Here is a 26,298-nt window from a genome sequence, read left to right as displayed (position 1 = left end):
CTAGGCTGTGAAATGACATATAAATTAATTTATCACATTTCTTGGCTCCCGTCCTTTTATTCCCCTTGCCAAAACAGAGTAAAACTTCCTGAGAAGCCACCGTGTAACCTCTGGCCGTCTCTGAGAAATCACAGCAAAAGCCAGATGACACAATGCCTTTGTCTCTGAGACAACACCAACTGCTATGAATTCTGGAAAACAAGCATGCAGGCAGTACAAGTTTTTCTAGCATACGTGACTGATCAAAACAGCCAACTCGGGGGAGGAGAGAACACGTCTCAGCCTTTGTCAAGCATGAAAACTTGTTTTCACACAAGACCTTCTGGGAGACTTGGTGAGAAGCTTGGTGGCAGCATTTAGGACCAAATGTATGCAGTTCAGGGATGTATTGCTAAGACAGGCTCAAAAGCCAACCACATTAGCCAGGGCAGGAGGAAATAAAGATGTGTCTACTTTTGATTGGCAGAGGGTTGGGAATGTTGCATACTGGGATAGGAAAGCAAAGAGAGGCCTACCGTGAAGGTGGTGACTGTCACCGAGAGCCTCCTCTGCTGCTCAGGAACAGAGGGCCATGCTGACTCTGGTTTCTCTTCAAAGCGCACAAGTCTTTCGCCTTTTACTAAAGACTTCCGTGGAGAGGAACATCCATGAGTTGAATATATTTTTGGAAGGCTTTGCTGTATTGCTGAGCCTTTTGAAATTGTGAAAAGTCAAAGAGCTGTCCAACTTCAGAAACCCTGTGTCCACAAAGGAGAGGTTGGGCGGAGGCGATAAGCAGCAGCCATTGTTATGCGTGCGTACGTACGAGGTACCACAACACGTGAGATTTGTGCCAAGAGCTCGGCACGGACATCCACCACTTGGGGGTTATCGCTTCTCGGCCTTTTGGCTAAGATCAAGTGTAGTATCTGTTCTTATCAGTTTAATATCTGATATGTCCTCTATAAGAGGACTACATATTAAGCCGATTTTTAGCACGAGGGGCTGAAATTTGGAGCTTGCTCCTTTCACTCCACGCATCGACCTAGCATTGCAGTGCCGCTGGGAACGGTGCACTCTGTTCTTACCTTGTAGAAAACCAAGCACTCAAACAATTGTCCTGTTTCAAAAGTCAATTCACAGCGGGTGAAGGAAATGAAGGTAATGGTCCGGCAGAGAGAGAGAGAGCCAGTGTGTAAGGGATACAACGTCATAAGCACGGTCTCCTTTTGCCTTGAGTCTTGATTGAAGAACAATCCAGAAACTCTGATCAGGGGTTCCCAATTCCTTACGGATTGATATGGCTGCAGTAGATGTCTACTACACGTCTGTGCCTGACCATGCACGGCTCTCAGTGGGATCCCAATGAGCTTGAACTGGATTCCAAATTGAGTTGGAAGCCTTTGTCAAGCATGAAAACTTGTTTTCACACAAGACCTTCTGGGAGACTTGGTGAGAAGCTTGGTGGCAGCATATAGGACCAAATGTATGCAGTTCAGGGATGTATTGCTAAGACAGGCTCAAAAGCCAACCACATTAGCCAGGGCAGGAGGAAATAAAGATGTGTCTACTTTTGATTGGCAGAGGGTTGGGAATGTTGCATACTGGGATCGGAAAGCAAAGAGAGGCCTACCGTGAAGGTGGTGACTGTCACCGAGAGGCTATAATGCCACTCCAACATCCACCACAAGCCAGTGGCATCAGTGAATGCGTGGCTTCGGGAGTACAAAACACGCCGTAAAAGCTAGAGCTATACATTTTTGCCAGCATTTCTTGTAATTGAACATAATGATCAGGGGAGAGCGCGGACGCAGTCCCCCACTACCAGAAATTATGCAGTCGAGATTCCCACATTTGGGGAATTCGCAGGGGTCAGCACAACCGAAGTGCAATGGCTGGGCCTCGCCCTGGGTGAACCACCTTCTTGATCATGGTATCTCCCCTGCCAGGTAAGTATGAGTTGGGAGCACCGGAGACAGGGCCCTAGCTCTGAGACACAGTTGTTTGGCTCACGGTGCCTGCAATGCATATTCGCAGAGCCCAAAAGCCTTCGGTAACGCCTCGTCCTCCTTTGATACAGGATTTGTTGAAGTGAAGCAAACACTGCTGTGAAATGACTAGGCTGTGAAATGACATATAAATTAATTTATCACATTTCTTGGCTCCCGTCCTTTTATTCCCCTTGCCAAAACAGAGTCAAACTTCCTGAAAAGCCACCGGGTAACCTCTGGCCGTCTCTGAGAAATCACAGCAAAAGCCAGATGACACAATGCCTTTGTCTCTGAGACAACACCAACTGCTATGAATTCTGGAAAACAAGCATGCAGGCAGTACAAGTTTTTCTAGCATACGTGACTGATCAAAACAGCCCACTCGGGGGAGGAGAGAACACGTCTCAGCCTTTGTCAAGCATGAAAACTTGTTTTCACACAAGACCTTCTGGGAGACTTGGTGAGAAGCTTGGTGGCAGCATATAGGACCAAATGTATGCAGTTCAGGGATGTATTGCTAAGACAGGCTCAAAAGCCAACCACATTAGCCAGGGCAGGAGGAAATAAAGATGTGTCTACTTTTGATTGGCAGAGGGTTGGGAATGTTGCATACTGGGATAGGAAAGCAAAGAGAGGCCTACCGTGAAGGTGGTGACTGTCACCGAGAGGCTATAATGCCACTCCAACATCCACCACAAGCCAGTGGCATCAGTGAATGCGTGGCTTTGGGAGTACAAAACACGCCGTAAAAACTAGAGCTATACATTTTTGCCGGCATTTCTTGTAATTGAACATAATGATCAGGGGAGAGCGCGGACGCAGTCCCCCACTACCAGAAATTATGCAGTCGAGATTCCCACATTTGGGGAATTCGCAGGGGTCAGCACAACCGAAGTGCAATGGCTGGGCCTCGCCCTGGGTGAACCACCTTCTTGATCATGGTATCTCCCCTGCCAGGTAAGTATGAGTTGGGAGCACCGGAGACAGGGCCCTAGCTCTGAGACACAGTTGTTTGGCTCACGGTGCCTGCAATGCATATTCGCAGAGCCCAAAAGCCTTCGGTAACGCCTCGTCCTCCTTTGATACATTATTTGTTGAAGTGAAGCAAACACTGCTGTGAAATGACTAGGCTGTGAAATGACATATAAATTAATTTATCACATTTCTTGGCTCCCGTCCTTTTATTCCCCTTGCCAAAACAGAGTAAAACTTCCTGAGAAGCCACCGTGTAACCTCTGGCCGTCTCTGAGAAATCACAGCAAAAGCCAGATGACACAATGCCTTTGTCTCTGAGACAACACCAACTGCTATGAATTCTGGAAAACAAGCATGCAGGCAGTACAAGTTTTTCTAGCATACGTGACTGATCAAAACAGCCAACTCGGGGGAGGAGAGAACACGTCTCAGCCTTTGTCAAGCATGAAAACTTGTTTTCACACAAGACCTTCTGGGAGACTTGGTGAGAAGCTTGGTGGCAGCATTTAGGACCAAATGTATGCAGTTCAGGGATGTATTGCTAAGACAGGCTCAAAAGCCAACCACATTAGCCAGGGCAGGAGGAAATAAAGATGTGTCTACTTTTGATTGGCAGAGGGTTGGGAATGTTGCATACTGGGATAGGAAAGCAAAGAGAGGCCTACCGTGAAGGTGGTGACTGTCACCGAGAGCCTCCTCTGCTGCTCAGGAACAGAGGGCCATGCTGACTCTGGTTTCTCTTCAAAGCGCACAAGTCTTTCGCCTTTTACTAAAGACTTCCGTGGAGAGGAACATCCATGAGTTGAATATATTTTTGGAAGGCTTTGCTGTATTGCTGAGCCTTTTGAAATTGTGAAAAGTCAAAGAGCTGTCCAACTTCAGAAACCCTGTGTCCACAAAGGAGAGGTTGGGCGGAGGCGATAAGCAGCAGCCATTGTTATGCGTGCGTACGTACGAGGTACCACAACACGTGAGATTTGTGCCAAGAGCTCGGCACGGACATCCACCACTTGGGGGTTATCGCTTCTCGGCCTTTTGGCTAAGATCAAGTGTAGTATCTGTTCTTATCAGTTTAATATCTGATATGTCCTCTATAAGAGGACTACATATTAAGCCGATTTTTAGCACGAGGGGCTGAAATTTGGAGCTTGCTCCTTTCACTCCACGCATCGACCTAGCATTGCAGTGCCGCTGGGAACGGTGCACTCTGTTCTTACCTTGTAGAAAACCAAGCACTCAAACAATTGTCCTGTTTCAAAAGTCAATTCACAGCGGGTGAAGGAAATGAAGGTAATGGTCCGGCAGAGAGAGAGAGAGCCAGTGTGTAAGGGATACAACGTCATAAGCACGGTCTCCTTTTGCCTTGAGTCTTGATTGAAGAACAATCCAGAAACTCTGATCAGGGGTTCCCAATTCCTTACGGATTGATATGGCTGCAGTAGATGTCTACTACACGTCTGTGCCTGACCATGCACGGCTCTCAGTGGGATCCCAATGAGCTTGAACTGGATTCCAAATTGAGTTGGAAGCCTTTGTCAAGCATGAAAACTTGTTTTCACACAAGACCTTCTGGGAGACTTGGTGAGAAGCTTGGTGGCAGCATATAGGACCAAATGTATGCAGTTCAGGGATGTATTGCTAAGACAGGCTCAAAAGCCAACCACATTAGCCAGGGCAGGAGGAAATAAAGATGTGTCTACTTTTGATTGGCAGAGGGTTGGGAATGTTGCATACTGGGATCGGAAAGCAAAGAGAGGCCTACCGTGAAGGTGGTGACTGTCACCGAGAGGCTATAATGCCACTCCAACATCCACCACAAGCCAGTGGCATCAGTGAATGCGTGGCTTTGGGAGTACAAAACACGCCGTAAAAGCTAGAGCTATACATTTTTGCCAGCATTTCTTGTAATTGAACATAATGATCAGGGGAGAGCGCGGACGCAGTCCCCCACTACCAGAAATTATGCAGTCGAGATTCCCACATTTGGGGAATTCGCAGGGGTCAGCACAACCGAAGTGCAATGGCTGGGCCTCGCCCTGGGTGAACCACCTTCTTGATCATGGTATCTCCCCTGCCAGGTAAGTATGAGTTGGGAGCACCGGAGACAGGGCCCTAGCTCTGAGACACAGTTGTTTGGCTCACGGTGCCTGCAATGCATATTCGCAGAGCCCAAAAGCCTTCGGTAACGCCTCGTCCTCCTTTGATACAGGATTTGTTGAAGTGAAGCAAACACTGCTGTGAAATGACTAGGCTGTGAAATGACATATACATTAATTTATCACATTTCTTGGCTCCCGTCCTTTTATTCCCCTTGCCAAAACAGAGTAAAACTTCCTGAGAAGCCACCGGGTAACCTCTGGCCGTCTCTGAGAAATCACAGCAAAAGCCAGATGACACAATGCCTTTGTCTCTGAGACAACACCAACTGCTATGAATTCTGGAAAACAAGCATGCAGGCAGTACAAGTTTTTCTAGCATACGTGACTGATCAAAACAGCCAACTCGGGGGAGGAGAGAACACGTCTCAGCCTTTGTCAAGCATGAAAACTTGTTTTCACACAAGACCTTCTGGGAGACTTGGTGAGAAGCTTGGTGGCAGCATTTAGGACCAAATGTATGCAGTTCAGGGATGTATTGCTAAGACAGGCTCAAAAGCCAACCACATTAGCCAGGGCAGGAGGAAATAAAGATGTGTCTACTTTTGATTGGCAGAGGGTTGGGAATGTTGCATACTGGGATAGGAAAGCAAAGAGAGGCCTACCGTGAAGGTGGTGACTGTCACCGAGAGCCTCCTCTGCTGCTCAGGAACAGAGGGCCATGCTGACTCTGGTTTCTCTTCAAAGCGCACAAGTCTTTCGCCTTTTACTAAAGACTTCCGTGGAGAGGAACATCCATGAGTTGAATATATTTTTGGAAGGCTTTGCTGTATTGCTGAGCCTTTTGAAATTGTGAAAAGTCAAAGAGCTGTCCAACTTCAGAAACCCTGTGTCCACAAAGGAGAGGTTGGGCGGAGGCGATAAGCAGCAGCCATTGTTATGCGTGCGTACGTACGAGGTACCACAACACGTGAGATTTGTGCCAAGAGCTCGGCACGGACATCCACCACTTGGGGGTTATCGCTTCTCGGCCTTTTGGCTAAGATCAAGTGTAGTATCTGTTCTTATCAGTTTAATATCTGATATGTCCTCTATAAGAGGACTACATATTAAGCCGATTTTTAGCACGAGGGGCTGAAATTTGGAGCTTGCTCCTTTCACTCCACGCATCGACCTAGCATTGCAGTGCCGCTGGGAACGGTGCACTCTGTTCTTACCTTGTAGAAAACCAAGCACTCAAACAATTGTCCTGTTTCAAAAGTCAATTCACAGCGGGTGAAGGAAATGAAGGTAATGGTCCGGCAGAGAGAGAGAGCCAGTGTGTAAGGGATACAACGTCATAAGCACAGTCTCCTTTTGCCTTGAGTCTTGATTGAAGAACAATCCAGAAACTCTGATCAGGGGTTCCCAATTCCTTACGGATTGATATGGCTGCAGTAGATGTCTACTACACGTCTGTGCCTGACCATGCACGGCTCTCAGTGGGATCCCAATGAGCTTGAACTGGATTCCAAATTGAGTTGGAAGCCTTTGTCAAGCATGAAAACTTGTTTTCACACAAGACCTTCTGGGAGACTTGGTGAGAAGCTTGGTGGCAGCATATAGGACCAAATGTATGCAGTTCAGGGATGTATTGCTAAGACAGGCTCAAAAGCCAACCACATTAGCCAGGGCAGGAGGAAATAAAGATGTGTCTACTTTTGATTGGCAGAGGGTTGGGAATGTTGCATACTGGGATCGGAAAGCAAAGAGAGGCCTACCGTGAAGGTGGTGACTGTCACCGAGAGGCTATAATGCCACTCCAACATCCACCACAAGCCAGTGGCATCAGTGAATGCGTGGCTTTGGGAGTACAAAACACGCCGTAAAAGCTAGAGCTATACATTTTTGCCAGCATTTCTTGTAATTGAACATAATGATCAGGGGAGAGCACGGACGCAGTCCCCCACTACCAGAAATTATGCAGTCGAGATTCCCACATTTGGGGAATTCGCAGGGGTCAGCACAACCGAAGTGCAATGGCTGGGCCTCGCCCTGGGTGAACCACCTTCTTGATCATGGTATCTCCCCTGCCAGGTAAGTATGAGTTGGGAGCACCGGAGACAGGGCCCTAGCTCTGAGACACAGTTGTTTGGCTCACGGTGCCTGCAATGCATATTCGCAGAGCCCAAAAGCCTTCGGTAACGCCTCGTCCTCCTTTGATACAGGATTTGTTGAAGTGAAGCAAACACTGCTGTGAAATGACTAGGCTGTGAAATGACATATAAATTAATTTATCACATTTCTTGGCTCCCGTCCTTTTATTCCCCTTGCCAAAACAGAGTCAAACTTCCTGAAAAGCCACCGGGTAACCTCTGGCCGTCTCTGAGAAATCACAGCAAAAGCCAGATGACACAATGCCTTTGTCTCTGAGACAACACCAACTGCTATGAATTCTGGAAAACAAGCATGCAGGCAGTACAAGTTTTTCTAGCATACGTGACTGATCAAAACAGCCCACTCGGGGGAGGAGAGAACACGTCTCAGCCTTTGTCAAGCATGAAAACTTGTTTTCACACAAGACCTTCTGGGAGACTTGGTGAGAAGCTTGGTGGCAGCATATAGGACCAAATGTATGCAGTTCAGGGATGTATTGCTAAGACAGGCTCAAAAGCCAACCACATTAGCCAGGGCAGGAGGAAATAAAGATGTGTCTACTTTTGATTGGCAGAGGGTTGGGAATGTTGCATACTGGGATAGGAAAGCAAAGAGAGGCCTACCGTGAAGGTGGTGACTGTCACCGAGAGGCTATAATGCCACTCCAACATCCACCACAAGCCAGTGGCATCAGTGAATGCGTGGCTTTGGGAGTACAAAACACGCCGTAAAAACTAGAGCTATACATTTTTGCCGGCATTTCTTGTAATTGAACATAATGATCAGGGGAGAGCGCGGACGCAGTCCCCCACTACCAGAAATTATGCAGTCGAGATTCCCACATTTGGGGAATTCGCAGGGGTCAGCACAACCGAAGTGCAATGGCTGGGCCTCGCCCTGGGTGAACCACCTTCTTGATCATGGTATCTCCCCTGCCAGGTAAGTATGAGTTGGGAGCACCGGAGACAGGGCCCTAGCTCTGAGACACAGTTGTTTGGCTCACGGTGCCTGCAATGCATATTCGCAGAGCCCAAAAGCCTTCGGTAACGCCTCGTCCTCCTTTGATACATTATTTGTTGAAGTGAAGCAAACACTGCTGTGAAATGACTAGGCTGTGAAATGACATATAAATTAATTTATCACATTTCTTGGCTCCCGTCCTTTTATTCCCCTTGCCAAAACAGAGTAAAACTTCCTGAGAAGCCACCGTGTAACCTCTGGCCGTCTCTGAGAAATCACAGCAAAAGCCAGATGACACAATGCCTTTGTCTCTGAGACAACACCAACTGCTATGAATTCTGGAAAACAAGCATGCAGGCAGTACAAGTTTTTCTAGCATACGTGACTGATCAAAACAGCCAACTCGGGGGAGGAGAGAACACGTCTCAGCCTTTGTCAAGCATGAAAACTTGTTTTCACACAAGACCTTCTGGGAGACTTGGTGAGAAGCTTGGTGGCAGCATATAGGACCAAATGTATGCAGTTCAGGGATGTATTGCTAAGACAGGCTCAAAAGCCAACCACATAAGCCAGGGCAGGAGGAAATAAAGATGTGTCTACTTTTGATTGGCAGAGGGTTGGGAATGTTGCATACTGGGATCGGAAAGCAAAGAGAGGCCTACCGTGAAGGTGGTGACTGTCACCGAGAGGCTATAATGCCACTCCAACATCCACCACAAGCCAGTGGCATCAGTGAATGCGTGGCTTTGGGAGTACAAAACACGCCGTAAAAGCTAGAGCTATACATTTTTGCCGGCATTTCTTGTAATTGAACATAATGATCAGGGGAGAGCGCGGACGCAGTCCCCCACTACCAGAAATTATGCAGTCGAGATTCCCACATTTGGGGAATTCGCAGGGGTCAGCACAACCGAAGTGCAATGGCTGGGCCTCGCCCTGGGTGAACCACCTTCTTGATCATGGTATCTCCCCTGCCAGGTAAGTATGAGTTGGGAGCACCGGAGACAGGGCCCTAGCTCTGAGACACAGTTGTTTGGCTCACGGTGCCTGCAATGCATATTCGCAGAGCCCAAAAGCCTTCGGTAACGCCTCGTCCTCCTTTGATACATTATTTGTTGAAGTGAAGCAAACACTGCTGTGAAATGACTAGGCTGTGAAATGACATATAAATTAATTTATCACATTTCTTGGCTCCCGTCCTTTTATTCCCCTTGCCAAAACAGAGTAAAACTTCCTGAGAAGCCACCGTGTAACCTCTGGCCGTCTCTGAGAAATCACAGCAAAAGCCAGATGACACAATGCCTTTGTCTCTGAGACAACACCAACTGCTATGAATTCTGGAAAACAAGCATGCAGGCAGTACAAGTTTTTCTAGCATACGTGACTGATCAAAACAGCCAACTCGGGGGAGGAGAGAACACGTCTCAGCCTTTGTCAAGCATGAAAACTTGTTTTCACACAAGACCTTCTGGGAGACTTGGTGAGAAGCTTGGTGGCAGCATTTAGGACCAAATGTATGCAGTTCAGGGATGTATTGCTAAGACAGGCTCAAAAGCCAACCACATTAGCCAGGGCAGGAGGAAATAAAGATGTGTCTACTTTTGATTGGCAGAGGGTTGGGAATGTTGCATACTGGGATAGGAAAGCAAAGAGAGGCCTACCGTGAAGGTGGTGACTGTCACCGAGAGGCTATAATGCCACTCCAACATCCACCACAAGCCAGTGGCATCAGTGAATGCGTGGCTTTGGGAGTACAAAACACGCTGTAAAAACTAGAGCTATACATTTTTGCCGGCATTTCTTGTAATTGAACATAATGATCAGGGGAGAGCGCGGACGCAGTCCCCCACTACCAGAAATTATGCAGTCGAGATTCCCACATTTGGGGAATTCGCAGGGGTCAGCACAACCGAAGTGCAATGGCTGGGCCTCGCCCTGGGTGAACCACCTTCTTGATCATGGTATCTCCCCTGCCAGGTAAGTATGAGTTGGGAGCACCGGAGACAGGGCCCTAGCTCTGAGACACAGTTGTTTGGCTCACGGTGCCTGCAATGCATATTCGCAGAGCCCAAAAGCCTTCGGTAACGCCTCGTCCTCCTTTGATACAGGATTTGTTGAAGTGAAGCAAACACTGCTGTGAAATGACTAGGCTGTGAAATGACATATACATTAATTTATCACATTTCTTGGCTCCCGTCCTTTTATTCCCCTTGCCAAAACAGAGTAAAACTTCCTGAGAAGCCACCGGGTAACCTCTGGCCGTCTCTGAGAAATCACAGCAAAAGCCAGATGACACAATGCCTTTGTCTCTGAGACAACACCAACTGCTATGAATTCTGGAAAACAAGCATGCAGGCAGTACAAGTTTTTCTAGCATACGTGACTGATCAAAACAGCCAACTCGGGGGAGGAGAGAACACGTCTCAGCCTTTGTCAAGCATGAAAACTTGTTTTCACACAAGACCTTCTGGGAGACTTGGTGAGAAGCTTGGTGGCAGCATTTAGGACCAAATGTATGCAGTTCAGGGATGTATTGCTAAGACAGGCTCAAAAGCCAACCACATTAGCCAGGGCAGGAGGAAATAAAGATGTGTCTACTTTTGATTGGCAGAGGGTTGGGAATGTTGCATACTGGGATAGGAAAGCAAAGAGAGGCCTACCGTGAAGGTGGTGACTGTCACCGAGAGCCTCCTCTGCTGCTCAGGAACAGAGGGCCATGCTGACTCTGGTTTCTCTTCAAAGCGCACAAGTCTTTCGCCTTTTACTAAAGACTTCCGTGGAGAGGAACATCCATGAGTTGAATATATTTTTGGCAGGCTTTGCTCTATTGCTGAGCCTTTTGAAATTGTGAAAAGTCAAAGAGCTGTCCAACTTCAGAAACCCTGTGTCCACAAAGGAGAGGTTGGGCGGAGGCGATAAGCAGCAGCCATTGTTATGCGTGCGTACGTACGAGGTACCACAACACGTGAGATTTGTGCCAAGAGCTCGGCACGGACATCCACCACTTGGGGGTTATCGCTTCTCGGCCTTTTGGCTAAGATCAAGTGTAGTATCTGTTCTTATCAGTCTGAGTCGTCGTCATAGGGAGTCTTGTCATCTCAGTCGCAGTCCATGGTCCGTAGAATTGGGCTTGGGTCTTGCTTCTATTAAGTTTTGACCCAGAGGCCCGTCCATACCAGTCAGTCAGGTCCAGCGTCCGGTTGACAGATAAAAGATCAGTGCATAAAATGTTCACATCGTCCATATATAAAACACATTTTGTCTCAAGTCCCCCACTCCCTGGAATTTTAACCCCATTGATTAGTTGATCCCTTCTCAAGATTTGTGCCAGTGGTTCTATACAGATGACATAGAGGAGGGCAGATAACGGACAACCCTGACGGACACCGCAGTTAATATTGACTGCGTTTGTCAAATGCCCATTAATGACAAAGTTGCTGACAATACCCCGGTACAGCAAGCCCACCCAGCCTATAAACCTTTCCGGGAACCCCATTTTTTGCAGTACCTGAAAAAGGTACTGGTGCGAGACCCGATCGAAAGCTTTCTCAAAATCTAGGTTTAGGACTACTAGCCGGATGTTTCTGTCTCTCGCATAACAGATGGTGTCTCGGATCAGTACGAGGCTGTCAGTGATCTTCCTCCCCGGGATGGCACATGCTTGATCCGGGTGAATCAACTCTTTTAAAAACAATGACATGCGTGAAGCTAAAAGTTTGCTATACAGTTTACAGTCGCAGTTTAAAAGTGTGATAGGTCTCCAGTTCTTCAAGTCAGTCTTGTCTTTGCTTTTATGAAGTAGAGTCACTAACCCTACCCTAAAACTGTCTGGAAGTGTGTCAAGGCGTTCAAAGTCCATAAAAACAGCCAGCAAGTCAGGTGCTAAAAGGTCCCAAAAGGTCAAATAAAATTCTAAAGGAAGTCCATCCTGTCCTGGCGACTTCCTTTTCTTAAAACTCAAGATGCATTTATTTAACTCTAAAATAGTAAAATCTTGGGCTAAAAGCACCTTGTCACTTACTATTTTTTCAACGTTACTTATCACTTCATTCATGGTGTCTTGAAGAACAGGTTTTTCCTTGTACAGGGATGTATAAAACTCCTCCACAACATTTTTGATTTCTTCTGTTGTGTCGACTGTGCAACCATTCTCTTTACATAGTTTTAAAATGCCCCCCCCTTTATTAATAATTTTCTTAAAAAAATATCTTGTGCATTTCTCCCCCTCCTCTATTTCCTGTTCCCTACTCCTTAAAATGACACCCTTGCTTTTTATTTCGGCTAAAATTGACATTTCTGTTTTGATTTGCTTCATCTCCTCGTTAAAATCCATCCCTTTTTGGTTGAGTTTAAAATAGCGCTGTAATCTTTTTTGCAGTCCCATCATGCGTCGATTTTCATGAAGTTTCTTTTTCCTACCTGCCTGTTTAAAAAAAGTCTGGGTCTTTCCCTTCACCATTTCCCACCAGTGTGCACGTGTATCGTATAAGTCTTGAAGGGTCTGCCATTCTCTATACTGCTCCCTGTATTGACTCACTACAGTCTTGTCTTCTAAAAGGGAGCAGTTGAGTTTCCACAGACCACTTCTTGATGTCACACCTGAAGGGAGTGATAGGGTGCAGGATAGCATGAGGTGATCAGAGAAGAAAACTGGAGTTAATCTAGCATAGGTTGTTGGGCAGTCTCGTGTAAAAACATAGTCTATGCGAGAGGCTCTGGTGCCATCACCACTGAACCAGGTGAAGCCCTCCTCTCTGGGATGCATGGTTTTAAAACAGTCCTTGAGTTTAAAATCTGTACAAATGTCCTGCAATAAAACAGATGTTTTATCAACCTTAAAATCATCCCCTGCTCTTTTTCTATCCTTCTTGCTTAAAACACAGTTAAGGTCCCCCCCTACAATTAGTGGATCCCTACCTAGCATGTGGGACTGCAAGTCTTCTAAAAGGTCATACCTGTCGTTCTTATCATTAAAACCATAAATGTTTAACACGTTAAAATGTTGTCCCATAAAAGTCAAATGTGCTAAAAGTGCCCGACCATCTCTCACCACAGTGCTGCCCTTCACCACCACCTGAGGATTTTTTATTAAAATGGCCACTCCATCATTTTTGTTTGAGTTTGAGCCACTCCATATCGAGGTTTGTGGCCACATCTCCTCCCATTGTCTGTATTGCTTTAAAAACGGTATGCCACACTCTTGTATTAAAAACACATCTGACTTAAAAGAATAGATAAAGGATAAAATGCTCTGGGCTCTAACTCTTGATTTCACACTTCTAACATTGATGGTTGAGAAGGTGAGCGCCATGAGTAGAATTAAAATATACAGGTATGACATTGTTTAAAAGGCTTACAATTTAATTAAGACATTTCAAAATGTGTGCCAGTTAAGCCCTTAAGCAATTTCTTGTGAATGGAGCTCTTCCTTTACTCTTTCAGGTGAAAAGTGTGGGAGTTGAGCTCCAGTCCCCCTTCGGACCCTAGGGGTCGGTCTCTGACGCAATGCTGCATTGAGGTTTGAGTTTTTTGGGGTTGATTGCAGAGCTATTGAAAGAAAAGAGATCTCATTTGGAGAATTAGGGGGGAAGACTCTGGGCTCCTCCACAGAAGAACTGTCTGAGAGAGACCCAGCTCTTCCCCTCTTATCTGAGACTGGAGTCTCAGATGAGAATTCTGATGCAAGTCTCTTTTTTTGCTGGGCATTGGGGAGGGGGGCATCCTCACTATTGTCATGTGGTTGGATTTCATTACTAGCTCCGCCCTCTGCCTGCATTGCCTCACCTTCCTTGGGACTTTCCAGGGGTGGGGGTTGTGCAGGCCCCTCCTCCTCTCCCACCTCACCTGATGTCTCTCCTCCATTCACAAGATTTGGCGGGAGATTTGAATTTTCCAGCCCAGCCTCTTCAACAAGCTCTCTCACTTCTTCACCTTGTCGACCATTTTGTAATATCACTCTTGTTGCTTTTAGTTTGTTGGCAAAGGATTTTGGGCAATCTCTGAACAGGTGGTTTGACTCACCGCAAAGATTGCACCTCCTGCCATTGGTGCACTCTTCAAAAGTGTGCCCAATTTCTCTGCATTTTCCACAAAACAATTTTTTACATGCCTCTACCAGGTGTCCATGCTCACCACACCTGCGGCAGAGCTTGGGTTGTCCCTGGTAGTGGATATAGCCCCTGTTTTCTCCCAGCACTATCATGGATGGCAGATGTTTCAGGCCTTGGTAACCTTGGGAGTCCTGCCATTGTTGGATGGGGACTCTCCAAGCACAATTCCAAATGCCATCTTCATCTCTCACTTTGGTAGCCTGGCCTCTTACAGTGCAATATCTTCCCAGCCACACAGAAATGTCCTCTGCATTCACAGTCTCATTGAACATTCTGACAATGACCGTTTTATTGGCATTGTCAGTCAGTTTCTCAACTTTGAAAGCAGAAAACTGGGTTTTCCAAAAATACTGGGGATTAAATTTGACAGGGAGGGAGGTGGCAGAACAAATTGGCCAGACCTGGTAGGGAAAGTGAGGCAGAGACTAGGGTTTTGGGGACTTAGAAGACTGACCCTTGAAGGCAAGGTTTTAATCATCAAAGCAGTGATTTTACCCTTGCTTTTACTCATCAGTTCTGTTTTTATCCCACCCAGACACGTGTTTTTAGACCTTGACCGAGCCATATTTTACTTCCTGTGGGGTTCCAAGTGGGAGAGACTGAGGAGATGTGTAATGAAGAGGCCAAAAGACAAAGGAGGGAAAGGAGTTCCCGACCTTTTCTTGTTTTTAGGAAGCAGATACACCGCAGAACATATAACACAAGCCACAGACCCCCTCAGAAATCCAAAGACAACAGGGATGACACGATTCTGGATGGGATTTTACCTCAGAAGACTCAAGATTTTACCAACGGATCTTAAAATACCTGTGTCTTTTAACCTACCACCAGCCTATGTTTTTATCCAAACCTTTTTAAAACATTTTAACCTGGAGCAGGAGGAGTTGCATATTTTAACTAACCATCGATCTCTGATCTCTGTTGTGCAGGAGCAGGAACCAATGAGTCCAGTGCGCGGGCTTGCATTCGGTGAGCCCAAAACAGTTTGGCACAACGTGAACCATCCCTCTCTCCCAAACAGACTCCGGGACCTGTCGTGGATGGTGGCTCATGAGATCCTCCCAGTCAGGTCCGTTATGCACTCCCGAGGCATGTCAGCGCACTCAACCTGCCCCCGACCTGGTTGTGGCGCACCGGAGTCGGTGAGGCATCTGCTCTGGGAGTGCAGTGCTGCTGTAGACCAGTGGGCAATGGCCGGCTCCTTGAAATTCCCGTACTTGCCAGCAAGGGAGGTCCTCACAGCACAACTAGTGCTCTATGGGGTGAGCCAGCAAGTAAAAAACAAAAATGACTTTGCAAGGCAGTGGCTCACCCTCGCCGCCATCAAAGACGCCATTTGGACCTCCAGAAACTTGCTGGTAAGAAGGCACATGCAGATCCCCCCCGTGGCTGTGATCCGAACGGCCATGGCAACGGTCAAAGTAACCGGAGCTACAGGCGGCAGGCCTAGGACACAGCCACAAAGAAGAATCGCCTCTGTGCCCATTCGGATGAAGGAGTCGGAGTCACACACAAAAAGGTCAAAGCAGCGGCGGCCTGGCTCTCCGGGTGAGGCAGGTGGGAAGGAGCAAGAGGGCGAGGAGCTCTGAGCACCATGAGAGGGTACCGAGAGACCAAATGTTTGGGGGAGCGGGATGAGTTAACATTGATAAGGACTCACCCTGTTCTTGCTCAATAGGTTTTTAACCGATGCACCCCCCTTTTTTAAGTATCAAAAGAAATTGCTATTATTGTTTTAAACATGGTTTTTACAGTTTCACTGTACTCCTAAAATGTATCAATAAGTCAAATAATTGTAAAACGTCTTACTGTTGATATATAAAAATGTTATGAGAAAATGATGTGATCTGTAACAATAAATCTTTTCGAAAGAAAAAAATCTGTTCTTATCAGTTTAATATCTGATATGTCCTCTATAAGAGGACTACATATTAAGCCGATTTTTAGCACGAGGGGCTGAAATTTGGAGCTTGCTCCTTTCACTCCACGCATCGACCTAGCATTGCAGTGCCGCTGGGAACGGTGCACTCTGTTCTTACCTTGTAGAAAACCAAGCACTCAAACAATTGTCCTGTTTCAAAAGTCAATTCACAGCGGGTGAAGGAAATGAAGGTAATGGTCCGGCAGAGAGAGAGAGCCAGTGTGTAAGGGATACAACGTCATAAGCACAGTCTCCTTTTGCCTTGAGTCTTGATTGAAGAACAATCCAGAAACTCTGATCAGGGGTTCCCAATTCCTTACGGATTGATATGGCTGCAGTAGATGTCTACTACACGTCTGTGCCTGACCATGCACGGCTCTCAGTGGGATCCCAATGAGCTTGAACTGGATTCCAAATTGAGTTGGAAGCCTTTGTCAAGCATGAAAACTTGTTTTCACACAAGACCTTCTGGGAGACTTGGTGAGAAGCTTGGTGGCAGCATATAGGACCAAATGTATGCAGTTCAGGGATGTATTGCTAAGACAGGCTCAAAAGCCAACCACATTAGCCAGGGCAGGAGGAAATAAAGATGTGTCTACTTTTGATTGGCAGAGGGTTGGGAATGTTGCATACTGGGATCGGAAAGCAAAGAGAGGCCTACCGTGAAGGTGGTGACTGTCACCGAGAGGCTATAATGCCACTCCAACATCCACCACAAGCCAGTGGCATCAGTGAATGCGTGGCTTTGGGAGTACAAAACACGCCGTAAAAGCTAGAGCTATACATTTTTGCCAGCATTTCTTGTAATTGAACATAATGATCAGGGGAGAGCGCGGACGCAGTCCCCCACTACCAGAAATTATGCAGTCGAGACTCCCACATTTGGGGAATTCGCAGGGGTCAGCACAACCGAAGTGCAATGGCTGGGCCTCGCCCTGGGTGAACCACCTTCTTGATCATGGTATCTCCCCTGCCAGGTAAGTATGAGTTGGGAGCACCGGAGACAGGGCCCTAGCTCTGAGACACAGTTGTTTGGCTCACGGTGCCTGCAATGCATATTCGCAGAGCCCAAAAGCCTTCGGTAACGCCTCGTCCTCCTTTGATACAGGATTTGTTGAAGTGAAGCAAACACTGCTGTGAAATGACTAGGCTGTGAAATGACATATAAATTAATTTATCACATTTCTTGGCTCCCGTCCTTTTATTCCCCTTGCCAAAACAGAGTCAAACTTCCTGAAAAGCCACCGGGTAACCTCTGGCCGTCTCTGAGAAATCACAGCAAAAGCCAGATGACACAATGCCTTTGTCTCTGAGACAACACCAACTGCTATGAATTCTGGAAAACAAGCATGCAGGCAGTACAAGTTTTTCTAGCATACGTGACTGATCAAAACAGCCCACTCGGGGGAGGAGAGAACACGTCTCAGCCTTTGTCAAGCATGAAAACTTGTTTTCACACAAGACCTTCTGGGAGACTTGGTGAGAAGCTTGGTGGCAGCATTTAGGACCAAATGTATGCAGTTCAGGGATGTATTGCTAAGACAGGCTCAAAAGCCAACCACATTAGCCAGGGCAGGAGGAAATAAAGATGTGTCTACTTTTGATTGGCAGAGGGTTGGGAATGTTGCATACTGGGATAGGAAAGCAAAGAGAGGCCTACCGTGAAGGTGGTGACTGTCACCGAGAGGCTATAATGCCACTCCAACATCCACCACAAGCCAGTGGCATCAGTGAATGCGTGGCTTTGGGAGTACAAAACACGCCGTAAAAACTAGAGCTATACATTTTTGCCGGCATTTCTTGTAATTGAACATAATGATCAGGGGAGAGCGCGGACGCAGTCCCCCACTACCAGAAATTATGCAGTCGAGATTCCCACATTTGGGGAATTCGCAGGGGTCAGCACAACCGAAGTGCAATGGCTGGGCCTCGCCCTGGGTGAACCACCTTCTTGATCATGGTATCTCCCCTGCCAGGTAAGTATGAGTTGGGAGCACCGGAGACAGGGCCCTAGCTCTGAGACACAGTTGTTTGGCTCACGGTGCCTGCAATGCATATTCGCAGAGCCCAAAAGCCTTCGGTAACGCCTCGTCCTCCTTTGATACAGGATTTGTTGAAGTGAAGCAAACACTGCTGTGAAATGACTAGGCTGTGAAATGACATATAAATTAATTTATCACATTTCTTGGCTCCCGTCCTTTTATTCCCCTTGCCAAAACAGAGTAAAACTTCCTGAAAAGCCACCGGGTAACCTCTGGCCGTCTCTGAGAAATCACAGCAAAAGCCAGATGACACAATGCCTTTGTCTCTGAGACAACACCAACTGCTATGAATTCTGGAAAACAAGCATGCAGGCAGTACAAGTTTTTCTAGCACACGTGACTGATCAAAACAGCCAACTCGGGGGAGGAGAGAACACGTCTCAGCCTTTGTCAAGCATGAAAACTTGTTTTCACACAAGACCTTCTGGGAGACTTGGTGAGAAGCTTGGTGGCAGCATTTAGGACCAAATGTATGCAGTTCAGGGATGTATTGCTAAGACAGGCTCAAAAGCCAACCACATTAGCCAGGGCAGGAGGAAATAAAGATGTGTCTACTTTTGATTGGCAGAGGGTTGGGAATGTTGCATACTGGGATAGGAAAGCAAAGAGAGGCCTACCGTGAAGGTGGTGACTGTCACCGAGAGCCTCCTCTGCTGCTCAGGAACAGAGGGCCATGCTGACTCTGGTTTCTCTTCAAAGCGCACAAGTCTTTCGCCTTTTACTAAAGACTTCCGTGGAGAGGAACATCCATGAGTTGAATATATTTTTGGAAGGCTTTGCTGTATTGCTGAGCCTTTTGAAATTGTGAAAAGTCAAAGAGCTGTCCAACTTCAGAAACCCTGTGTCCACAAAGGAGAGGTTGGGCGGAGGCGATAAGCAGCAGCCATTGTTATGCGTGCGTACGTACGAGGTACCACAACACGTGAGATTTGTGCCAAGAGCTCGGCACGGACATCCACCACTTGGGGGTTATCGCTTCTCGGCCTTTTGGCTAAGATCAAGTGTAGTATCTGTTCTTATCAGTTTAATATCTGATATGTCCTCTATAAGAGGACTACATATTAAGCCGATTTTTAGCACGAGGGGCTGAAATTTGGAGCTTGCTCCTTTCACTCCACGCATCGACCTAGCATTGCAGTGCCGCTGGGAACGGTGCACTCTGTTCTTACCTTGTAGAAAACCAAGCACTCAAACAATTGTCCTGTTTCAAAAGTCAATTCACAGCGGGTGAAGGAAATGAAGGTAATGGTCCGGCAGAGAGAGAGAGAGCCAGTGTGTAAGGGATACAACGTCATAAGCACAGTCTCCTTTTGCCTTGAGTCTTGATTGAAGAACAATCCAGAAACTCTGATCAGGGGTTCCCAATTCCTTACGGATTGATATGGCTGCAGTAGATGTCTACTACACGTCTGTGCCTGACCATGCACGGCTCTCAGTGGGATCCCAATGAGCTTGAACTGGATTCCAAATTGAGTTGGAAGCCTTTGTCAAGCATGAAAACTTGTTTTCACACAAGACCTTCTGGGAGACTTGGTGAGAAGCTTGGTGGCAGCATATAGGACCAAATGTATGCAGTTCAGGGATGTATTGCTAAGACAGGCTCAAAAGCCAACCACATTAGCCAGGGCAGGAGGAAATAAAGATGTGTCTACTTTTGATTGGCAGAGGGTTGGGAATGTTGCATACTGGGATCGGAAAGCAAAGAGAGGCCTACCGTGAAGGTGGTGACTGTCACCGAGAGGCTATAATGCCACTCCAACATCCACCACAAGCCAGTGGCATCAGTGAATGCGTGGCTTTGGGAGTACAAAACACGCTGTAAAAACTAGAGCTATACATTTTTGCCGGCATTTCTTGTAATTGAACATAATGATCAGGGGAGAGCGCGGACGCAGTCCCCCACTACCAGAAATTATGCAGTCGAGATTCCCACATTTGGGGAATTCGCAGGGGTCAGCACAACCGAAGTGCAATGGCTGGGCCTCGCCCTGGGTGAACCACCTTCTTGATCATGGTATCTCCCCTGCCAGGTAAGTATGAGTTGGGAGCACCGGAGACAGGGCCCTAGCTCTGAGACACAGTTGTTTGGCTCACGGTGCCTGCAATGCATATTCGCAGAGCCCAAAAGCCTTCGGTAACGCCTCGTCCTCCTTTGATACAGGATTTGTTGAAGTGAAGCAAACACTGCTGTGAAATGACTAGGCTGTGAAATGACATATACATTAATTTATCACATTTCTTGGCTCCCGTCCTTTTATTCCCCTTGCCAAAACAGAGTAAAACTTCCTGAGAAGCCACCGGGTAACCTCTGGCCGTCTCTGAGAAATCACAGCAAAAGCCAGATGACACAATGCCTTTGTCTCTGAGACAACACCAACTGCTATGAATTCTGGAAAACAAGCATGCAGGCAGTACAAGTTTTTCTAGCATACGTGACTGATCAAAACAGCCAACTCGGGGGAGGAGAGAACACGTCTCAGCCTTTGTCAAGCATGAAAACTTGTTTTCACACAAGACCTTCTGGGAGACTTGGTGAGAAGCTTGGTGGCAGCATTTAGGACCAAATGTATGCAGTTCAGGGATGTATTGCTAAGACAGGCTCAAAAGCCAACCACATTAGCCAGGGCAGGAGGAAATAAAGATGTGTCTACTTTTGATTGGCAGAGGGTTGGGAATGTTGCATACTGGGATCGGAAAGCAAAGAGAGGCCTACCGTGAAGGTGGTGACTGTCACCGAGAGCCTCCTCTGCTGCTCAGGAACAGAGGGCCATGCTGACTCTGGTTTCTCTTCAAAGCGCACAAGTCTTTCGCCTTTTACTAAAGACTTCCGTGGAGAGGAACATCCATGAGTTGAATATATTTTTGGCAGGCTTTGCTCTATTGCTGAGCCTTTTGAAATTGTGAAAAGTCAAAGAGCTGTCCAACTTCAGAAACCCTGTGTCCACAAAGGAGAGGTTGGGCGGAGGCGATAAGCAGCAGCCATTGTTATGCGTGCGTACGTACGAGGTACCACAACACGTGAGATTTGTGCCAAGAGCTCGGCACGGACATCCACCACTTGGGGGTTATCGCTTCTCGGCCTTTTGGCTTAGACTGCGATCACCTCCTTTTGCTGGGTAAATTTTTGTCTGTCGTGACATAAATTTAAACCAGTTGTTGGGAGGATATTTAAAATATTCCTTGTTTCAAAGATTAACAAGTCATTTATATTTGTTGATCTTTGGCCCTAGGAGAATATTTGTTTTTGACGCATTTCTGTACCCCCCTAGATTTCATTTGGAAAGAATCCAGTTCAAAGGTAAGTGTCTTTTAGTTCATTTCCTTCCCTGGTTTTAAGACATTTTAAGTTATTTAATTGTTCTAGTTTTCTGTTACATTGAATTGGTTTTAGAGCTTTTGTGTTTTACTTGTTTTTAGCACCTTGCTTGTGGTGCCTTCAACATGTCGGCCAACCATGCCGGCATGCGGAGGCACCACAGCGTCCGTTTTTACTTTCATGAAGAAGATGGAAAGCTCCTGGAGATGTCAAGACTTGACTTCTCTAGGAAGCTTGTCCAGAAAGCCTTGGGCTTCACTGCTGAGGATTTAAACTGCATTTTGACCCTCCCTTTTAACAAAGGTTTTGATGTTAGCTTTCGTTCTGCATTTGTACTAAGAGAATTTTGGACAAGATTTGAAGATGCTAAAACCCAGTTTTCTGCTTTCAAAGTTGAGAAACTGACTGACAATGCCAATAAAACGGTCATTGTCAGAATGTTCAATGAGACTGTGAATGCAGAGGACATTTCTGTGTGGCTGGGAAGATATTGCACTGTAAGAGGCCAGGCTACCAAAGTGAGAGATGAAGATGGCATTTGGAATTGTGCTTGGAGAGTCCCCATCCAACAATGGCAGGACTCCCAAGGTTACCAAGGCCTGAAACATCTGCCATCCATGATAGTGCTGGGAGAAAACAGGGGCTATATCCACTACCAGGGACAACCCAAGCTCTGCCGCAGGTGTGGTGAGCATGGACACCTGGTAGAGGCATGCAAAAAGTTGTTTTGTGGAAAATGCAGAGAAATTGGGCACACTTTTGAAGAGTGCACCAATGGCAGGAGGTGCAATCTTTGCGGTGAGTCAAACCACCTGTTCAGAGATTGCCCAAAATCCTTTGCCAACAAACTAAAAGCAACAAGAGTGATATTACAAAATGGTCGACAAGGTGAAGAAGTGAGAGAGCTTATTGAAGAGGCTGGGCTGGAAAATTCAAATCTCCCGCCAAATCTTGTGAATGGAGGAGAGACATCAGGTGAGGTGGGAGAGGAGGAGGGGCCTGCACAACCCCCACCCCTGGAAAGTCCCAAGGAAGGTGAGGCAATGCAGGCAGAGGGCGGAGCTAGTAATGAAATCCAACCACATGACAATAGTGAGGATGCCCCCCTCCCCAATGCCCAGCAAAAAAAGAGACTTGCATCAGAATTCTCATCTGAGACTCCAGTCTCAGATAAGAGGGGAAGAGCTGGGTCTCTCTCAGACAGTTCTTCTGTGGAGGAGCCCAGAGTCTTCCCCCCTAATTCTCCAAATGAGATCTCTTTCCTTTCAATAGCTCTGCAATCAACCCCAAAAAACTCAAACCTCAATGCAGCATTGCGTCAGAGACCGACCCCTAGGGTCCGAAGGGGGACTGGAGCTCAACTCCCACACTCTTCACCTGAAAGAGTAAAGGAAGAGCTCCATTCACAAGAAATTGCTTAAGGGCTTAACTGGCACACATTTTGAAATGTCTTAATTAAATTGTAAGCCTTTTAAACAATGTCATACCTGTATATTTTAATTCTACTCATGGCGCTCACCTTCTCAACCATCAATGTTAGAAGTGTGAAATCAAGAGTTAGAGCCCAGAGCATTTTATCCTTTATCTATTCTTTTAAGTCAGATGTGTTTTTAATACAAGAGTGTGGCATACCGTTTTTAAAGCAATACAGACAGTGGGAGGAGATGTGGCCACAAACCTCGATATGGAGTGGCTCAAACTCGAATAAAAATGATGGAGTGGCCATTTTAATAAAAAATCCTCAGGTGGTGGTGAAGGGCAGCACTGTGGTGAGAGATGGTCGGGCACTTTTAGCACATTTGACTTTTATGGGACAACATTTTAACGTGTTAAACATTTATGGTTTTAATGATAAGAACGACAGGTATGACCTTTTAGAAGACTTGCAGTCCCACATGCTAGGTAGGGATCCACTAATTGTAGGGGGGGACTTTAACTGTGTTTTAAGCAAGAAGGATAGAAAAAGAGCAGGGGATGATTTTAAGGTTGATAAAACATCTGTTTTATTGCAGGGCATTTGTACAGATTTTAAACTCAAGGACTGTTTTAAAACCATGCATCCCAGAGAGGAGGGCTTCACCTGGTTCAGTGGTGATGGCACCAGAGCCTCTCGCATAGACTATGTTTTTACACGAGACTGCCCAACAACCTATGCTAGATTAACTCCAGTTTTCTTCTCTGATCACCTCATGCTATCCTGCACCCTATCACTCCCTTCAGGTGTGACATCAAGAAGTGGTCTGTGGAAACTCAACTGCTCCCTTTTAGAAGACAAGACTGTAGTGAGTCAATACAGGGAGCAGTATAGAGAATGGCAGACCCTTCAAGACTTATACGATACACGTGCACACTGGTGGGAAATGGTGAAGGGAAAGACCCAGACTTTTTTTAAACAGGCAGGTAGGAAAAAGAAACTTCATGAAAACCGACGCATGATGGGACTGCAAAAAAGATTACAGCGCTATTTTAAACTCAACCAAAAAGGGATGGATTTTAACGAGGAGATGAAGCAAATCAAAACAGAAATGTCAATTTTAGCTGAAATAAAAAGCAAGGGTGTCATTTTAAGGAGTAGGGAACAGGAAATAGAGGAGGGGGAAAAATGCACAAGATATTTTTTTAAGAAAATTATTAATAAAGGAGGAGGCATTTTAAAACTATGTAAAGAGAATGGTTGCACAGTCGACACAACAGAAGAAATCAAAAATGTTGTGGTGGAGTTTTATACATCCCTGTACAAGGAAAAACCTGTTCTTCAAGACACCATAAATGAATTGATAAATAACGTTGAAAAAATAGTGAGTGACAAGGTGCTTTTAGCCCAAGATTTTACTATTTTAGAGTTAAATAAATGCATCTTGAGTTTTAAGAAAAGCAAGTCGCCAGGACAGGATGGACTTCCTTTAGAATTTTATTTGACCTTTTGGGACCTTTTAGCACCTGACTTGCTGGCTGTTTTTATGGACTTTGAACACCTTGACACACTTCCAGACAGTTTTAGGGTAGGGATAGTGACTCTACTTCATAAAAGCAAAGACAAGACTGACTTGAAGAACTGGAGACCTATCACACTTTTAAACTGCGACTGTAAACTGTATAGCAAACTTTTAGCTTCACGCATGTCATTGTTTTTAAAAGAGTTGATTCACCCGGATCAAGCATGTGCCATCCCGGGGAGGAAGATCACTGACAGCCTCGTACTGATCCGAGACACCATCTGTTATGCGAGAGACAGAAACATCCGGCTAGTAGTCCTAAACCTAGATTTTGAGAAAGCTTTCGATCGGGTCTCGCACCAGTACCTTTTTCAGGTACTGCAAAAAATGGGGTTCCCGGAAAAGTTTATAGGCTGGGTGGGCTTGCTGTACCGGGGTATTGTCAGCAACTTTGTCATTAATGGGCATTTGACAAACGCAGTCAATATTAACTGCGGTGTCCGTCAGGGTTGTCCGTTATCTGCCCTCCTCTATGTCATCTGTATAGAACCACTGGCACAAATCTTGAGAAGGGATCAACTAATCAATGGGGTTAAAATTCCAGGGAGTGGGGGACTTGAGACAAAATGTGTTTTATATATGGACGATGTGAACATTCTATGCACTGATCTTTTATCTGTCAACCGGACGCTGGACCTGACTGACTGGTATGGACGGGCCTCTGGGTCAAAACTTAATAGAAGCAAGACCCAAGCCCAATTCTACGGACCATGGACTGCGACTGAGATGACAAGACTCCCTATGACGACGACCCAGACTGACCAAAAAATACTGGGGATTAAATTTGACAGGGAGGGAGGTGGCAGAACAAATTGGCCAGACCTGGTAGGGAAAGTGAGGCAGAGACTAGGGTTTTGGGGACTTAGAAGACTGACCCTTGAAGGCAAGGTTTTAATCATCAAAGCAGTGATTTTACCCTTGCTTTTACTCATCAGTTCTGTTTTTATCCCACCCAGACACGTGTTTTTAGACCTTGACCGAGCCATATTTTACTTCCTGTGGGGTTCCAAGTGGGAGAGACTGAGGAGATGTGTAATGAAGAGGCCAAAAGACAAAGGAGGGAAAGGAGTTCCCGACCTTTTCTTGTTTTTAGGAAGCAGATACACCGCAGAACATATAACACAAGCCACAGACCCCTTCAGAAATCCAAAGACAACAGGGATGACACGATTCTGGATGGGATTTTACCTCAGAAGACTCAAGATTTTACCAATGGATCTTAAAATACCTGTGTCTTTTAACCTACCACCAGCCTATGTTTTTATCCAAACCTTTTTAAAACATTTTAACCTGGAGCAGGAGGAGTTGCATATTTTAACTAACCATCGATCTCTGATCTCTGTTGTGCAGGAGCAGGAACCAATGAGTCCAGTGCGCGGGCTTGCATTCGGTGAGCCCAAAACAGTTTGGCGCAACGTGAACCATCCCTCTCTCCCAAACAGACTCCGGGACCTGTCGTGGATGGTGGCTCATGAGATCCTCCCAGTCAGGTCCGTTATGCACTCCAGAGGCATGTCAGTGCACTCAACCTGCCCCCGACCTGGTTGTGGCGCACCGGAGTCGGTGAGGCATCTGCTCTGGGAGTGCAGTGCTGCTGTAGACCAGTGGGCAATGGCCGGCTCCTTGAAATTCCCGTACTTGCCAGCAAGGGAGGTCCTCACAGCACAACTAGTGCTCTATGGGGTGAGCCAGCAAGTAAAAAACAAAAATGACTTTGCAAGGCAGTGGCTCACCCTCGCCGCCATCAAAGACGCCATTTGGACCTCCAGAAACTTG

At 46.4% G+C, this 26,298-nt stretch overlaps 20 non-coding genes and 2 pseudogenes across 20 annotated transcripts; 12 read left to right on the top strand and 10 right to left on the bottom strand.

The window, feature by feature from the left end:
• The first annotated feature begins 575 nt into the window (after window positions 1-575).
• Window positions 576-693, top strand: LOC138412648 (U5 spliceosomal RNA). Its single transcript, XR_011244983.1, has one exon. It is a non-coding gene; the product is annotated as a U5 spliceosomal RNA (small nuclear RNA).
• A 176-nt stretch (window positions 694-869) lies between these two features.
• LOC138413299 (U2 spliceosomal RNA) lies at window positions 870-1,061 on the top strand. The gene has a single exon (XR_011245637.1). It is a non-coding gene; the product is annotated as a U2 spliceosomal RNA (small nuclear RNA).
• Window positions 1,062-1,772: 711 nt separating this feature from the next.
• Window positions 1,773-1,936, bottom strand: LOC138413057 (U1 spliceosomal RNA). The gene has a single exon (XR_011245393.1). It is a non-coding gene; the product is annotated as a U1 spliceosomal RNA (small nuclear RNA).
• An 835-nt stretch (window positions 1,937-2,771) lies between these two features.
• Window positions 2,772-2,935, bottom strand: LOC138413056 (U1 spliceosomal RNA). The gene has a single exon (XR_011245392.1). It is a non-coding gene; the product is annotated as a U1 spliceosomal RNA (small nuclear RNA).
• A 735-nt stretch (window positions 2,936-3,670) lies between these two features.
• Window positions 3,671-3,788, top strand: LOC138412647 (U5 spliceosomal RNA). Its single transcript, XR_011244982.1, has one exon. It is a non-coding gene; the product is annotated as a U5 spliceosomal RNA (small nuclear RNA).
• Window positions 3,789-3,964: 176 nt separating this feature from the next.
• LOC138413298 (U2 spliceosomal RNA) lies at window positions 3,965-4,156 on the top strand. Its single transcript, XR_011245636.1, has one exon. It is a non-coding gene; the product is annotated as a U2 spliceosomal RNA (small nuclear RNA).
• A 711-nt stretch (window positions 4,157-4,867) lies between these two features.
• LOC138413055 (U1 spliceosomal RNA) lies at window positions 4,868-5,031 on the bottom strand. Its single transcript, XR_011245391.1, has one exon. It is a non-coding gene; the product is annotated as a U1 spliceosomal RNA (small nuclear RNA).
• Window positions 5,032-5,766: 735 nt separating this feature from the next.
• On the top strand, window positions 5,767-5,884 carry LOC138412646 (U5 spliceosomal RNA). The gene has a single exon (XR_011244981.1). It is a non-coding gene; the product is annotated as a U5 spliceosomal RNA (small nuclear RNA).
• Window positions 5,885-6,060: 176 nt separating this feature from the next.
• Window positions 6,061-6,252, top strand: LOC138413297 (U2 spliceosomal RNA). The gene has a single exon (XR_011245634.1). It is a non-coding gene; the product is annotated as a U2 spliceosomal RNA (small nuclear RNA).
• A 709-nt stretch (window positions 6,253-6,961) lies between these two features.
• LOC138413142 (U1 spliceosomal RNA) lies at window positions 6,962-7,125 on the bottom strand. The gene has a single exon (XR_011245478.1). It is a non-coding gene; the product is annotated as a U1 spliceosomal RNA (small nuclear RNA).
• Window positions 7,126-7,960: 835 nt separating this feature from the next.
• On the bottom strand, window positions 7,961-8,124 carry LOC138413054 (U1 spliceosomal RNA). Its single transcript, XR_011245390.1, has one exon. It is a non-coding gene; the product is annotated as a U1 spliceosomal RNA (small nuclear RNA).
• Window positions 8,125-8,959: 835 nt separating this feature from the next.
• LOC138413053 (U1 spliceosomal RNA) lies at window positions 8,960-9,123 on the bottom strand. Its single transcript, XR_011245389.1, has one exon. It is a non-coding gene; the product is annotated as a U1 spliceosomal RNA (small nuclear RNA).
• An 835-nt stretch (window positions 9,124-9,958) lies between these two features.
• On the bottom strand, window positions 9,959-10,122 carry LOC138413052 (U1 spliceosomal RNA). Its single transcript, XR_011245388.1, has one exon. It is a non-coding gene; the product is annotated as a U1 spliceosomal RNA (small nuclear RNA).
• Window positions 10,123-10,857: 735 nt separating this feature from the next.
• LOC138412674 (U5 spliceosomal RNA) lies at window positions 10,858-10,970 on the top strand. Its single transcript, XR_011245009.1, has one exon. It is a non-coding gene; the product is annotated as a U5 spliceosomal RNA (small nuclear RNA).
• Window positions 10,971-11,151: 181 nt separating this feature from the next.
• Window positions 11,152-11,312, top strand: LOC138412589 (U2 spliceosomal RNA; annotated as a pseudogene).
• Window positions 11,313-16,104: 4,792 nt separating this feature from the next.
• Window positions 16,105-16,280, top strand: LOC138412573 (U2 spliceosomal RNA; annotated as a pseudogene).
• A 709-nt stretch (window positions 16,281-16,989) lies between these two features.
• LOC138413133 (U1 spliceosomal RNA) lies at window positions 16,990-17,153 on the bottom strand. The gene has a single exon (XR_011245469.1). It is a non-coding gene; the product is annotated as a U1 spliceosomal RNA (small nuclear RNA).
• Window positions 17,154-17,988: 835 nt separating this feature from the next.
• LOC138413051 (U1 spliceosomal RNA) lies at window positions 17,989-18,152 on the bottom strand. The gene has a single exon (XR_011245387.1). It is a non-coding gene; the product is annotated as a U1 spliceosomal RNA (small nuclear RNA).
• Window positions 18,153-18,887: 735 nt separating this feature from the next.
• On the top strand, window positions 18,888-19,005 carry LOC138412645 (U5 spliceosomal RNA). The gene has a single exon (XR_011244980.1). It is a non-coding gene; the product is annotated as a U5 spliceosomal RNA (small nuclear RNA).
• Window positions 19,006-19,181: 176 nt separating this feature from the next.
• Window positions 19,182-19,373, top strand: LOC138413296 (U2 spliceosomal RNA). Its single transcript, XR_011245633.1, has one exon. It is a non-coding gene; the product is annotated as a U2 spliceosomal RNA (small nuclear RNA).
• Window positions 19,374-20,084: 711 nt separating this feature from the next.
• LOC138413050 (U1 spliceosomal RNA) lies at window positions 20,085-20,248 on the bottom strand. Its single transcript, XR_011245386.1, has one exon. It is a non-coding gene; the product is annotated as a U1 spliceosomal RNA (small nuclear RNA).
• A 735-nt stretch (window positions 20,249-20,983) lies between these two features.
• On the top strand, window positions 20,984-21,096 carry LOC138412673 (U5 spliceosomal RNA). The gene has a single exon (XR_011245008.1). It is a non-coding gene; the product is annotated as a U5 spliceosomal RNA (small nuclear RNA).
• Window positions 21,097-26,298: the final 5,202 nt, after the last annotated feature.

This window comes from Paralichthys olivaceus, chromosome 12, assembly GCF_024713975.1.
Source record: "Paralichthys olivaceus isolate ysfri-2021 chromosome 12, ASM2471397v2, whole genome shotgun sequence".
In the NCBI taxonomy this organism is placed as follows: Eukaryota; Metazoa; Chordata; class Actinopteri; order Pleuronectiformes; family Paralichthyidae; genus Paralichthys; species Paralichthys olivaceus.
This window is presented reverse-complemented; position numbering and strand designations above follow the sequence as displayed.